Source organism: Panicum hallii, chromosome 6 (genome assembly GCF_002211085.1).
Source record: "Panicum hallii strain FIL2 chromosome 6, PHallii_v3.1, whole genome shotgun sequence".
NCBI lineage: Eukaryota > Viridiplantae > Streptophyta > Magnoliopsida > Poales > Poaceae > Panicum > Panicum hallii.
Window position 1 is genome coordinate 25199693 of NC_038047.1, and position 12996 is coordinate 25212688.

Sequence of the window (12996 nt, forward strand, 5' to 3'; positions counted from 1 at the left end):
CATTGTTTTCTTACAGGAGTTGACGGTCAGATATGATGCTTAAGAACCGTCAACAACACCCCCACACTTAGTCCTTTGCTCATCCTCGAGTAAAGGTTTAAGGACTAAGGTGGTCCATCTCCTCAACTGGTATGATACCTGCATATAAGTTATTTCAAGCCTCACCCTTACTTATGAACTTTGAAGTGTCTACCATGCTATCTTGGGTAGTTGAGGAATGCAATGGATTAGAGTCAAGTCTTCCTTACTTCTCTTGCTCAGATAACTTGGGTTTTTAAAATATTTTCAAAACAAAGCACAGACTTGCTCCTCAAATGATTATTTCAGATCGTTCAATGTGTTTGGTTCCTCATCAAGGGGCTTTAATAAGGCTTTTGTGGAGCTTAGGGTAGGGAATGAAAAGGAGGCATACTTGAATTGCATATGTTGCTGAGTCAAAAACTGGATCCGAGGAGAAGCAAGTCATGCAATCTGATCAAGATGTGCAAGTGTGGAATTTGAAAATCTTGAACTCCCTTTTCTATGACTCTCTCTATGCTTTATTTATTTTTGGATATGGGCTATCTTTTCTTTTCTTCTTTCTCTCTTCTTTTTTTCCTCATGCTTTTGAGCATGTACTTAATATATTTTTTTCCTTTCTTCTTCTTCTTCTTCTTCTTCTTTGCATAGCCCATATATTTTTGCAAAGGTGATTGGAGAGAGTCATAACACTCATGGAGCATTTATTTGATGGATGGATGGTATATTTTTGTGCAACTTCCAATGTAGAAGTCAGCATATGAAGGTGGTGTGTATGTGTTCTTAATCATGAAAGCATGAAATGAATCTCAAAAGGGCCACAAACAATTTGACAAAGCTCAATGCAAAATCAAGTAGCATATGCATAAGGTTTTCAATGAGATCAACGGATGGCTTTGGTAGGAGTTTAGCTTCATTGAGGAGTCAAGCTATTGTTTTTGAATTTTTTGAAAGATAAAGTTCCCAAGTACTTTGCCAGGAGAAGCAAGGTTCCTTTCATCATACCGTATCTCATTCATCAACTATTTAGATGAAATGCTTTCTCTATGATAGATTGTTCACAAGTAATAGGAATTAAGCGAGCAATAAAGATTATGAAAGCCAACCATAGGAAAGGCATGTTTCACATGAGGAGATTGGCAAGGTTCATTGAGTTTAATTTTAGTGATCAATATGAAATTTGTTTAAACTCAAGAATCAGGGAGTTAGAGGGTTGTGTTGCATAAACCATCATTGAAGAGGAAGAAGCGGAAACTTAGAGGAGTCAGAGGTGGTTTGGTCGAACCAGAGGTTCAGCCATCCCTCTTGTGGATCCCATCTGTCCTGGTGTGATGGACTGTCTGATGTTGTGCAACATGTCGGAGGAGGATCTCGAATGAGTGTGCTCTTGATGAGCTCTAGAGATCTCCCCCATACTTATTCTTGTACCAATTTTTATTCAATGGAACAAACAAAGGGTGGAAACAAAAACTCTATCCGTTTGAATACCGGGGAGTTCAAACTTTTACTCACTCAAGGCGCATGGAGTGTGTGTGGCACCTCAGTTTCTTTTTGTTATTATTTTTGTTATCTATTTTTATATTCTTTTTATCATGGCAAACTGGGCATGATGGGTAACTTAGCAGGATGGAAACATTGCAAGGATGCACGAAGTGTGGGATACTTACCTGACCGGTCTTCCCATGCGATGAACAAAAATGCAAGAGTTAAGCTTCATAGGTATGGAGCAAAGCTTTGCATTTGTTCTGCTTGGTTCCTTGTGCATCTGCCTTCAATGGGATCAAGGAGCATCATATGAGTGTTGGAGTTATTGTTTTCTGCCCCTTGATTTTCATTTTATTTCCTACAAAAGGTTAGTGGACAACAAATACTTGAAGGACATGAAGAGTTTTGAAAGGATTTCATTATTGCCTTAAGATTAGTAGTTCACATCCATGCTTAAGGAAGATCAAATTCAAAGATTCAATTAGCATGGATCCCAAGATGTGCCTTCATTCTATTTCATCATTTTTTTGAGAGGTTCTTTTATTTTGCAAATGTTTTTTATTTTAACTCTTTCTATTTCAGAAAGTTTTTTTTGAAACTTTATTATTCACCATTTTTTTCTTTCAGCATAACTCAAACAAGGCTGAGATAAAATTGAATGAACAAAAACAAAGGGGCATTTGGCATTGGACTCACAGTGCGCCATGGAAGGTGATTTGTACCTCCTTTGCATGTTGTGCAATTTTTTGTTGAAGTCTATCCCGAGCCTTGGTTTATCTCTAGTATGAGTTGAGCTTGAGGACTTACCCATCTATTTGAAATCTTCCCTGCGGGGGTTAGTCAATAAAAGATATACATCCAGGGTCTCTGATAGTATTAACTAGATGGTTCATTAATCAAACTTGACACCTTCTCTTATTTGATTAAAGAAGGCTATTTTAAACTAAGCACCATGCTTAATTTAAAAAGGCTATGGATGTACCATATGAAAATATCCAAACCAGAGCATATGAACGTAAACAAAGGAAACATGATTTTTGCATGATCAAACTCTGTTAATTTGGAGATAAATATGAGCAAGGGATTGGTGAATCTTACCTTTGCATACCTGAGTATTTTCACTGGCACCATATGAGGATGGATGATCTAAAATTGCTGCAGTTGTAGTGTGGTCACATATGGTCGTCGATTGCTCCTCCATTTCGATGTGGACTGTTGCAGAGGAAGGCACTTTGACCACACCAACTCAGGCGAGTGGTACTCAAGCCTCGTGTGGGGGTCCATGTTCTTTGGAGGCATGTTCTATTGGCACAATGCTATAGAACTGGAGGCACAGAGTATGTCTCCTTTTTGTGCATGCAAGCAGGTGCCAATCGAAGTGAAGCAGCAAAGGCCTAGAAAGGAAGAGGAGCATTCCTCTTCCTTTATGCGCAGGAGCTGCTGGAGCGAAACTATGCAAAGCTGGAAGTGGATGAGAATTATGCCAAGGCTTTGCAAGTGTAAGCGAGAGCAAGGCTGGGTAGAGCCAGGCTGCGAATGAAGGTTTATGTGAAGATCGCTGACTCTCTCTCACTCTCTCCTTTTTTTCTCTCCTTTTCTCTCTCTCCTTTTTTATCTCTCTTTTTTTCATTTTTTTCCTTTTCTTCTTTTTTTTCATAAGTAAGCCAGAGCTGACATCTTCTTTAAACTAGGATTCTTCTATACGACTGAAACTTGCAACAAGATGCTCACCGATTTCCCCCACACTTGGACTTTTGTGTGTCGGAACACCAAGAGTCTAGTGTGCAATGTCGGTGTTTCCTACAGAGTGTGTTCCATCACCAAAGAAGACCAAGTGTACAGCTGGTGCAGCATTCTCGAGCATCGCATGTCCCTCATCCTTTTTAATCTTAACCTGCAATGGTTAGCGACCAAAAATACCTGAAGGTACAAACTATCCTAAAAACATGTTCTTGCTTTTATTGATAAAAGCGAACTTTATTGGAAAGGGAAATGAAAGTCCGGGCCATCTCCCAGCAGTGCTTTGTTTATGGTCACAAGCTCGACCATGGGGAACTTCTTCTTGCAGCTATCATTAGTGATAATGTTCCCAGCTTCGCCGCCATTTGATGATTTATCATCATTCAAGCTGCAAGGTTAGTGCCATAGCATGCCCATGAAATTTGCAATGCTTATGGTAAACATACGCATCTACAACCATCCATCTAAAAATTTTGGAAAGGAGGAGTTTAGGGTGGTTGTAGTCCTCGTGCGTGCTTATGAAATAAAGCGTGGGTGACTCTAGAAAGGCATTATACGAGCAAAGTTCTTATTGTGCTTCAAGAATGAAGTTCCCATGCTCGTCTAGGGGATCCTTTTCTCCGGATTCTAGAGTTAGCTCCTCACAAAGTTCCATAGCCCATGAGTTCTCCATCTCAAGAGTCCTCGTGAAAGGCTGATGTTGGGCCAGCCAAAAGAGGCTCAAACTTGATCGAGGGTGGTGATGGTCGTTCGTCTTCACAAAAGTCTTTTGAGTCATCCTCTTTGGGGGTAGAAGGTTCTGCACCCTCAAATAAGGCTGGCTCGGATGATATGAATGGAGATACACGCATCACCATCTCAAGCGGGTTTTGCTCAAAATGAGGCTTTGCCAAGAAATTTTTCAAGCAAGAGGTGGCGGAAGCGGTTTCGCTAAGATTTTCATATAGGCTTCCTTGAGGTGTACCAAGGAGTTCTTCTAACGGGAAGCCTAGCAGAAGATTGAAATCGATGATAGGATAGATGTGGATATCCAAGCGCACCTCGGTTCTATCTATGATGATTGGCATGGTTGTTGTGATCCCTCGATGTGGCAGAACCAACCTGAATTACACCGGCTCAAGTACGTGAGTCCATTCTTGAGGGCTCCAACGTGCTTCAAACGGTATAATTCTTTGGTCTGTCGGGTAACGTCCTGATAAACCATCAAAAGCAGGATCAAACAAGGTACCCCGCACGAAGGCGAGTCCAGAGATACAAAAGCCATCACATTTTACATCGCAGGCAAATATATTATATGAGTGTTCAAAAGAAACATAAATTCCCAACTGAGGGAAGTTATTACAAACGGTTTAAGTTTCAAGTCATGCAGCGGAGTTTAAAGTACGGCATTGTACACGTCGTCAGTGCAGGTGTCATGCTAGCCCCGGCATGACATCACTCGGAGGGGTCTGCGTTGGCCGGGGACGGGTCCCACTCCACGGACCAACCATCAGGCAGAGGGTAGGGCCACGGTACAGGCAGGGCTGAGTCGTCAGGAGTATTACCTGAACAAAAGTTACAAGGCAAGACTAAGTATTCTAATACTCAGCAAGGCTGACCCGGTCATGGTATACTTAGCCATGTAACTAGACTTATGAAGGTTTACACTGGTTCTGGGTTTAGTTTTTAGCTGAAAAGCAATAAAGAGTAAGTCCTTAACTCAACTTTTAGCTTTCATATTCTAGTTGATTATCCATTCAAGGTAAGCACCTATAACTAAGCAAGCATGGTATAATCTTTGGTCAAACATCATCTTTGATACCATATAATTGCTCTTGTTACTCTATGTGACAAAGGGATCAAGCAGTCTCAATCTCCGCGAGAAACGGATGATTCTGAATCGAATTTCCAACCTTGCAAGGATAAACCTAACTCACACGCTTGGAACACCAAACGGTCGTTCCGAAGCAACTGTTTGCCGTTCATTCCGACTCGTGGATTAGAGCCACCACAAGCGACTGCAGGACCATACGCAATTCCAAAGTGCAGGACGTACGCCTGTAGCACGACTACATGACCGTACTCCTGGTTGCCCAGCAACACGTATTCCTACACGTCGAATCGAGTAACAGGAAGAACCAAAATACGAGTGGTGGGAGGTATGTCCACTCCTCGGGCCGATTGGTTACTAGGCTTGCCGCTTACGCAAAATTCATAGCATGTGGTTAGTACTTTCAAACGCTTAACCCCGATCACCACACATTGCGACCTTATCGGATTCAACAACACCGACGGGGTATCATCTCAACCATGATACTTCACATTCTTCCCGTCCGTCATCCTTATAGTGATTGCAGGAATGTAAACATTACAACTCCTATATCGCGCGAGTGACAGGAAATCACCCGACTTCTACATTGGTTCCTAGGAAAATGCAACTAGGTTTTTTCATACAATTCCTAAGAACTTAATGCATGGAAATATATAAATAGATATAGATTGCAGTGTAAATAAAATAGTGGGTCATATCCGGGGCTTGCCTTCTTGCGTAGGGTTGAGGGCAGAAGTGTCAAAGTTTTTCGAACTTTGGTTCGGAGCTTCAGTTAGACCTTCGACAGCATTCTTGAGGTCTTCAGGAATTTCTCCGGCTTGGTCCGCGATCAGCTCGTAGTCACCGTCGGCGAGAGTAGTCGGGTCTACATGATATGCAAAGATATAAAATTAAGGGATGTACACTCTTTTATTTTATTTCACGATAAAGTTGCAATTTAAAAAGCTATCATTCAAAAACTCATGAAACAAAAGAGGTTTTAGCTTTGAATCATCATTTATATTTAATTTAGGACTATAGCATTGAATTTACTGAAAATAGAAATTAAAATATTTTAAGTTTAGCTTCAAATCCTAATTTGAATTCAAAACTTAGGTAAATAACATTATAAAGTCTTGAAAATTTAACCATAAATTAATTATCTACCTATTAGATTATGACAAAAAGATCTAATTAATTAAGCTTTGATAGATATGCTTAATTAATTCCATCACAATTCAAATTTGAATTTCCCCAAATTTAAAAGAACTCAAGCTACAAAACTATACTAGGTTTGAAAATCTTACACCAGTTCATGCATAATCTAAAGAACTCAAGCTTGTAGATGTGCTATCACTATATGTATACTTATATCAAGATGAACCTGCATGGCCCATTTCATGTACCTTGCTCCTTGCCAACCTATCTTACTTGTTTATTATACGAAATGCCTTGTAAATCCTTGAATGTGTATGTGTGGGAAACGTGTGGATAGTCTAGGCGTGTGTGAAGTGGTACTCCTCAGGAGTTGGTGACTAGGGTTTAGCCGGGAGTGGGCAACCTAACTCGATCGTGGATCGAGGGCTTGGGGTGTGTATCTTGGCACACCCTACGGAGTACCTGTGGCGGGTACAGCTTTGGTTACGTGTTTGAGGTGTTAGAGGCACCCGTTAAGGGTGCAGTCGCGGACCACTGTGGTGGATACGCTTTTGATGAAGATGCCCGCTTCAGCAGTTAAGGACCGGATGAGAGTAACTATGATTTGTGGGAATCTGTTAAGCGTGCACACCACTTACCCATTATGAGGGTGGGCCCGGTCCGGGGTTAGCAAGCGCGGTACCAAGCCGGTAGGAGGATCGAGTATCGGTGCAGGGGAAGGAGGTGCTGACCTCACGTTCCACGAGACGCATGGGAGGCTTCACAGTCCCGGGGCGACCTCCCGTGGGAGGATGCGCCCAAGACCCGGGAAAGCCGGATGGTGCCGTGGCTCCTAATTCCGTTTCAGTAGACCAGTGTTTCGTATACTAGTCGGCTGATCTCCGGCTAGTGTCAATTCGAGTGGGTCCAGGTGTACAACCCCTGCAGGGTGAAAACTATACGTATAGCCGCGTCCTCGGTTATGGACATCCCTACTCCTCTGTTGCTCTTATTAGTTAGTGTTACTCATGATTTCTACCTCCCTCTAGAAGAACTTCCTGCCGGGGGCAGTTGAGATGCGAGGAGAGGGAGTCCTCACATCGACTTGGCGGCTTTGGAAGGTGTGTGTGACCGGGAGTCCGGGATGCCGGAAGGGCCCGAGTCGGGAATGAAAGGAGATGTGTATTCTTATATATATATATATTGCATGCATAGGGAAACCCCAGCTTTACCTCTTGAACTCTGTTATATCCGTAGTATAGACCACGATAAAGCTTGCATACAGATGGTGACGTGAACCTATCCCATTCCTTGGGGATAGCCTGGTACGATGCAGGATCCGATCCGGAGTTCGACCCCAACGATGACGGATGGTACGACTGATTCCCGAGCTACGTTCAAGTCGCCTGTGGAGGAGGTTCCCGAAGATGATGAATGGCCGAAGACCTAGCTACCGTTTTGCGCCTTCTGCTTGTTCGATCTAGCCGAGAGGCTTGTAATAAATTCCGTACTACAGATCCTTTGGATTTATGTAATAATTAAACCCATGTTTGACCTTATAATGAGTATGACTGTGATATTATGCCTGAAATGAGTTCTGTATGTGATAGCGCTTGATCCAGGGACTATCACGTTGATACAGGGAGTCGGATTCCTCGATTCGGGAATCCGGTTCGTTTCATTTGGTATCAGAGCCATACTTGACCGTAGCACGAGCCTTAGACATGGTCGGTAGACCTAGGGAAATCTATACGATTCTATCCACTTACTATAATACCTTAGACTATTTTTCATCGATACCTTGACTCAGTTTTCCTCCACTCTTGAGTTATTCTCTCACCTACGCTGACTCAATTCTCATGTTTCTACGCAGGGTAGCAACTGCGATGACGACCATGATGGAGAGTGTGAACCACAACCCCGAGCTGTACGCGGAGTACCACCAGAGGGGTGTCCTCAAGTGGTTCGAGCGTGTGGTGGAGCACATCGGCATCGACCTGGCCTACGTCAATCTCTCCCTGGAGTTGACCACCGCCCTCCCGTACCACTCCAAGATCGCCACACTCGTTGTCTTACCAGACCCCACTGTGCCTGACTTCGAGGGTAAGATGGTCTACAGCTTCGGCGTACTCACCGAGACAGCCGTCCAGTCAGCCGCTCGGAAGATGACGATGGAGCTACTTGCCCAGTTCTGGCAGACCAAGTTTGCGGACTCCTCTTTCCGCCTACTACCTCGGGCCGTCCTGCCCAATGAGGATCCCGAGGCCGTCTACCTGGAGATGTACTCTGCCCCGGTTCAGGAGACCGGAGGGGACCAGCCCATGGTCCACACCACCGGTTCTTACCTCTATGACCTGGACCACCTAGATATGAACCTTTCCTTGGAGAGCGAGCAGCTCCACCAGGGGTTCTACGAGAGTGTGAGGCTCATCCACATTCAGCAGCACGAGATTCAGGGGTGGAACCAGATCTACACCACAGCCCGGGTAGAGGCCCGCCGCAGCAAGGTGTGCTACATGGAGGCAAACATGATGCGAGAGACCTAGACCCAGCAGAGGATGGCCGCCGAAGCCAAGCTACTCCAGACCGAGACCGAGCTGCAGAAGCTCCGGGAGGAGAAGGCCGAGTGGGAGCTCAAGGAGAAGGACTACCTCGCCACCATCAACAAGCTTCGAAGCCAAGGTGGAGGAACGGGTGAAGGAACTGGAGACCCGGCTGGAGAGGAACAAGAAGAACATTGCCTTGCTGACCCGCACCGCCGTGTACCTCCGCGACAAGGCCGCACGCGCCTTGCAGACGTGGGAGATTTCCGACTCCATCCGTGTCGATGAGATCCACGAGCTGAGGAACTAGCTACTCGAGGAGAGTCAGCCCATGGTGAGGGAGGAGGACTTCAAGCTCATTCCCACGGAGCTTCGCCTGCACCTGTGCCCTCACGAGGAGATGCCACCCGCGATCGAGACCGAGGAGGTGGTGGAGGCCATCGCAGCCGTCGATGCCATCTTCCCGGAGGACTACCCGGAGGAGTACAAGCGCGTGCTGTCCTACAAGAAGCTGTGCGTCACCTTCTACTAGGGAGTAAGTCAGTGTCTTAGGTAGGGGTAGATGTAGGATAAGTAGCCGCCAATGGTCCATTCCGGCGAGAGTTATCATGAGTCTTGTTCTGAGCCGATGACATGTTTCCGGCTAGCGTTCTATGATGTCACGAGTTCAGGTAGACACGATAGGAGTCGCCACTCTTTTTGTAAGCATTCACGATGTATTCTTAGAGTGTGAGTTGGGGGTGTTATCTTGAAAGCTTATGTGTTGACCTCGAGATAACACCGGTGTTTTCTTGTACTGCCTGAATGATGTCTAAATGGATGGATGTTAAGTCTCTTTATTCTCGCATTTCTTTTTCGATAATTGCTTTTATTCTGAATGTTATTGTTTTAATTTCTTGCATCTTTTTCGGATAATTGGCATGTTTGCCCATGTGTGTATTCTTTTACTTTGGGTGGTGAGTGCCGACGTTTACATGAGAGAATTTCCCCCTTCACCCTATACAGGAAATGTCGATCCGGAGATCCGACTGCTTGATGGCCCGCTTCGAACAAGCCGCCCAGGAGGAAGCCGCAGCCGAGGCACGCGGATGAGGCCGCCCGTTTGGCCGTGGGCACGGACATGCTGCCCCAGCACGTGCCCCGGCAGCAGGGTGTGGAAGAGGCAGAGGACTTGCCGCGGGTGCCGCACCCCACGTCTTTGGGGAGGCACGCCGTGGAGACGAAGCCGATGAGGAGGAGGTTGACGAGGAAATCGACACCGAGCCCGCACAGCAGCCACCGCCACCACCACCGACACTCGCGGAGATCATGGATAGGCAGACTCAGCTACTCCAGCGTCTGGCCGAGTCAGTTGATCAGAGGAACCATGGGGCCAACTGTCATGGCCCGCTTGAAGAGGACCTCCAGCGCAAGATTGAGAGGTTCATCCGCCTGAAGGCCCCGACTTTCAGCTACGCCGCGGACCCCTTGGAGGCCGATGACTGGCTGAGGGTGATCGAGACCAAGCTGGACCTCACCAACTGCACCGATGAGGAGTGCGTCGCACTCGCCGTCCACCAGCTCGAGGGTACTGCCAAGTCATGGTGGGACAGCTACTGTGACTCCCACCATGACCCAGCACACATCTCGTGGGAGGAGTTTGCCAGGGCGTTCCGTGAGCAGCACGTGCCCCGGCAAGTGATGATCCAGAAGGCCCAGGAGTTCCGTACCATGACTTAGGGTACGATGAGGGTGGAGGAGTACGAGCGCCACTTCACCAAGATGATGAGGTACGCTGCAAACGACACCAACACCGAGGAGAAGAAGCAGTTCTGGTTTCTTCGAGGACTACACCACGGCATCCGTCAGATCGTGATGGGATGCGAGTACCCATCGCTCTGCAGCTTGGTCAACCGTGCCATTGCTGTGGAGAGGGAGAGACTGGGATGGGAGGACCGTCAGCGCAACAAGAAGTGCCAGACCAACCACCAGGTACCAGATCGGCCCTTCCAGAAGGCAAGGAACGCGCCACCCCTGCCACCGAGGAGCGGTTTCCGTTCTGGCTCCAGTCAGCCGAGCTGGAACTACAGTGGGGGAGGCAACCACTACTCCGGCAACAAGACCCACGGAGGATAGAACCAGGGAGGAGGCAGCTACCACCGCCAGCAGCCGGCACAAAGGACCAACAGTGGCTCGACGCCGTTTGTTTGCTTCACTTGCAACAAATCGGGCCACAAGTCCTTTGAGTGCCCCGAGAAGAAGACCTCGACTCCAGCTCGCGCGCCTGGCTCCGCCGCAGGCCCGCTCAAGCTCCGCGCTCCGCAGACCGTGGCCGCCTCACCCACCTAACTAAGGAGGAGGCCCGGGATGCCCCCGACGTCGTGACAGGTGAGTACCTTATCAACGGCTCTAAAGCCTTGGTGTTATTTGACTCTGGAGCCACTTGCTCCTACATCTCTTCAAAGTGTGTTGCACAAAAATCCCTTCCGATGACCCCGAGAAGCCATCCTATCATCACTAGCTCCCCACTGGGGGATCATAGGTGCACACTAGCATGTAAGGGAGTGAGAATCATGATTCAGGGGTTGCCGTTCACAGCTGACCTGACAGTACTGCCATCAGAGGGGATAGATGTTATTTTGGGGATGGACTGGTTGACTGCACACAAGGGTGTCATATCTTGCTCGCCCAGGTTGGTGACCCTAGAACACCCTAGTGGGAAGAAGATCGAGGTTGAACCGTTGAAGTCCCGAGATGTGCCTCAGGTGTACAATTTGAACAACTTGGAGAAGAGGACACTCGAAGACGTACCAGTGGTTTGCGAGTATCCTGATGTGTTTCCCGAGGAGCTGCCAGGTCTACCACCGGACAGGGATGTCAAGTTTGTGATTGACCTTGTGCCGGGGACGGCGCCGATCGTGAAGTGACCCTACCGCATGTCCGCAGAAGAACTCCCGAGTTGAAGAAACAGCTGAAGGACCTGCTAGATAAACAGTACATCAGGCCTAGTGCATCACCATGGGGATCACCCGTGTTGTTCGTGAGGAAGAAGGATGGAACCATGAGGTTATGCATCGACTACCGATCGCTGAATGCCGTGACCATCAAGAACAAGTATCCATTGCCCAAAATCGATGATCTGCTTGGCCAGTTGAGGAAGGCCAAATTCTTCAGCAAGATTGATCTGAGATCCGGATACCATCAGATGAAGATCCGGGAGTGTGACATTCCGAAGACAGCGTTCGTGACCAGATATGGCCAGTACGAGTTCACCGTAGTATCCTTCAGACTGACCAATGCACCCGCCTACTTTATGAACATGATGAACAAGGTGTTCATGGAAGAACTGGACAAGTTCATCATAGTCTTCATCGACGACATCTTGATCTACTCCGAGACAGCCAAAGAACACGCTGAGCACCTGAGGATAGTACTCGAGAGGTTGAGGCAGAACCAGCTGTATGCTAAGTTCAGTAAATGCGAGTTTTGGCTAGAGAAGGTTACCTTCCTAGGCCACGTGTTCACTGCAGATGGGGTTGCTGTAGATCCCGAGAAGATCGAAGTAGTGTCCGAGTGGCAGCAGCCCAAGAGCTACTACCGGCGATTTATTGAGAACTTTTCCAAGATTTCCAAGCCTATGACCGAGCTACTCAAGAACAACGTACCATCCGTATGGTCACCCAAGTGTGAAGCCAGCTTTCAAGAGCTTAAGTCCCGAGTCACTACCACCCCAATCCTCACTCTTCCGGACATCAAGAAGGACTTCGTGGTCTATTGTGATGCTTCTCGTCAAGGCCTGGGTTGTGTGCTGATGCAAGATGGCAAAGTTGTGGCGTATGCCTCCCGACAGTTGAGGAAACACGAAGAAAACTACTCTACCCACGACCTTGAACTCACAGCTGTAGTGCATGCCTTGAAAATTTGGAGGCACTACCTAATTGGCAACAAGTGCGATGTTTATACCGATCACAAGAGTCTGAAGTATTTCTTCACTCAGGCAGAGCTGAATATGAGGCAGAGAAGATGATTAGAGCTGATCAAGGACTACGATCTGAATATTCAGTACCACCCCGGCAAGGCTAACGTCGTAGCAGACACCTTAAGCAGGAAGCACTATTGCAGCAATCTGATGGTTCGTGACGAGCAGCCTGCACTGTGCGATGAACTCGAGAGGCTGAAGTTGGAAATAGTAGAGCAAGGGCACCTGAACGCAATGACAGTCAAGTATGATCTGGAGGAATGAATCAGGCAAGCACAACGACGATGCCTAGAACTTCAGAAGCTCAAGCGAGCAATGCGAGACGG